Below are 3184 nucleotides of genomic sequence, written 5' to 3'. Positions count from 1 at the left end.
GGAGTGAGATGTATTGCCAAACTCCTAACATTCACCTATCAAAGTAAGACCTACAAACAAGATTGTAATCAGCTGCTCAAGTAAATTTATTCAGAGTTGAAGTCTCAGATCGGGAAAGTGCCTTGTTCGCAGTGTAATAGTGAAAAAGGTAATCTATTCCTAAAAGAAAAGGCTAGATGTATCATGCTAATCAGAAAAATAGCCTCTCCAGAGGTTAACCATGTTGTTGCACAAGAGAATAGTGAGAAGCTGAACTGAGAGAAAGAACTGGAATCGGAAGACCTATTTCTACCTTATTTATGAGACAGAGCAATAACTGCGCAGGCCTGAAATATTGCTCAGATTTGCTGAGGCCGTAATAACTCTGAACGAAATCTATACATAGGTGTCTCTCTTGCCTGAGAGTTTGAAATGGGGACAATAGGAGGAAGGAGAAAAAGATAAGAAATGAACAAAGCCTACCTGAAAGATACCACTGTTGGTAAGGCCTAAAACTAGAAGTACCTGGGGCACCTGGGGGGCTTGGTTGGTTGGGCGACTGCCTTCAGCTCAGGTTGTGATCCTGGAGTCCTGGGATCAAGTCGCACATCAGGCTCCCAGCTCCATGGGGAGTCTGCTTCTCCCCCTGACCTCCCCTCTCATGCTCTCTCACTCTGTCTCTCTCTCTCTCTCAAATAAATAAAATCTTTAAAAAAAAATAAAAACTAGAAGCACCTTCCACTGGGCTTTGAGGGGCACATTCAAGTTAATGGAATATGTGTTCCTCCTACCTAATGATGTTTCTATGATTTGCCTGACCCTTCATGGACAGTTCTATTTTTCCACATAGTGTTCCAAAGGGTTTCATCTGGGGGTCTCCATGCCAGAAGAGAGAGCTTTCTGATCTGCCTTTCTTCTTTGGGGTTTGGGAAGGTAAGAGGAGCCAGCTAACTATAGAAAAAGCTCCTAATCAAAAGTATAAGAAAGAAGACATACAGATGGCTGACAGACACAAGAAAAGATGTTCAACATCACTCATCATCAGGGAAATGCAGATCAAAACCTCAATGAGGGATGCCTGGGTGGCTCAGTTGGTTAAGCAGCTGCCTTCGGCTCAGGTCATAAGCCTTGCTCAGCAGGGAGCCTGCTTCTCCCTCTGCCTCTGCCTACCATTCTGTCTGCCTGTGCTTGCTCTCTCCCTCCCTCTCTCTCTGATAAATAAATAAAATCTTTTAAAAAATCTTTAAAAAAAAATGAGATAACCCCTTACACTTGTCAGATGCCTAAAATCAAAAACACAAGAAACAAGTGCTCATGAGGATGTGGAGAAAAAAGAACCCTCTTGCACTCTTGGTCGGAATGCAAACTGGTACAGCCACTCTAAAAAACAGTATGGAGATTCCTTAGAAAGTTAAAGATAGAACTATCCCATGATCTAGTAATCACACTACTGGGTATTTACCAAAGAATTAAAAAAAAAAAACTAATTTGAAAAGATATACACACCTCCCCATGTTTATTGTATTATTTACAACAACCAAATTATGGAAGCAGCCCAGGTGTTAACTGATAGTGAATTGGCTAAAGAAAATATGAAGTACACACACACACAGACAGACACACACACACACACACACACACACACCCTGGAATATTATTCAGCCATAAAAAAGATTGAAATCTCGCCATTTGCAACCACATGGATAGAGACAGAGAGTATAATGCTAAGCAAAATAAGTCATTCAGAGAAGGACAAATACCATATGTTTTCATTCATATGTGAAATTTAAGAAACAAAATAAACAAAAAAGAGAAAAAAGAGAGAGACAAACCAAGAAACAGACTTTTAACTACAGAGAACAAACTGATGGTTGCCAGAGGGGAGGTGGGTGGGGAGATGGGTGAAATAGGTGATGGGGATTAAATAGCACACTTATGATGAGCACTGAGTAATGTATAGAATTGTTGAATCACCTTAATGTGCACCTGAAACTAACATAATACTGTATGTTAACTATACTGGAATTAAAACTTAATAAAATAAACAAACAAAAAGAGTATAAGAAAGAGTTTGGGCCAACATAGGTATGTCGCTTATTCTGCCCCTTATACTCGGAGCTCATCATACCTCACCCAGCTGAAATGTAGCCTACACTATAGAAAGCAGATCTTATTCATTTAAACTCTCAGATATAAGTAGCAAAAAAAGGCAAAGAACGAACACGCAATTATCAAGATCATCATGACCACTGTATTTCCTAGCCATCTCAAGATCATGCTCACATACACTCAGTGGGTTAGATTTTAACCAAACAGAAGATGCAAATATATATCTTTTTTTGCTAATTTGCTTAGCCATAGAATTATGTACATTTTGTTTATTTTTTTTAAGATGTTATTTATTTATTTGTCAGAGAGACAGGCACAGCGAGAGAGGGAACACAAGCAGGGGGAGTAAAAAAGGGAGAAGCAGGCTTCCCTCGGAGCAAGCAGACTGATGTGGGGCTCAATCCCAGGACGCTGGGACCATGACCCGAGCTGAAGGCAGACGCTTAACGACTGAGCCACCCAAGCGCCCCTTTTTTATTATTTAAAAATTCAGAATGATTACCCATGTAAATGAGATGATGAATGCTTATTGCACTCAAAACTCTTTATTATACATTTTTCCACATTCTCTAGGTTTAGAAATTAAATCCTCCAAATATTCCAAATTACCTAAAAAGGATTCAATTTTTAATAACTGTGTTTGATAAATCCCAAAAATTACTTTCTTTGGCTATGTCTTAGTTTACCTATTCATTAAAAAATGGATAGGTAGAGCGCCTGGGTGGCTCAGTGGGTTAGGCCTCTGCCTTTGGCTCGGGTCATGGTCTCAGGGTCCTGGGATCGAGCCTCAAGTAGTTGGGCTCTCTGCTCAGCGGGGAGCCTGCTTCCCTTCCTCTCTCTCTCTACCTGCCTCTCTGCCTACTTGTGATCTCTGTTTGTCAAATAAATAAATAAAATAAAATAAGATAGGTATCAGGTCAGGGGGGGGAATGGGTGAAATAGGTTATGGGGATTTAAGGAGTGCCCTTGTTGTGATGAACACAGGGTGTTGAATATTAACACTGTGTGTTACCTACTGGAATTAAAATTAAAACTTAAAATTTAAAAAGTTTTTTTAAAATTTTAATGTATAGGTACCTCTACCTCTCAAGTAGAT

This window comes from Mustela putorius, unplaced genomic scaffold (assembly GCF_011764305.1).
Source record: "Mustela putorius furo isolate JIRA1106 unplaced genomic scaffold, ASM1176430v1.1 tig00003845_pilon_pilon_pilon, whole genome shotgun sequence".
Lineage (NCBI taxonomy): Eukaryota > Metazoa > Chordata > Mammalia > Carnivora > Mustelidae > Mustela > Mustela putorius.
The sequence above is the reverse complement of the archived record's forward strand: the minus strand, read 5'-3'. Positions refer to the sequence as shown.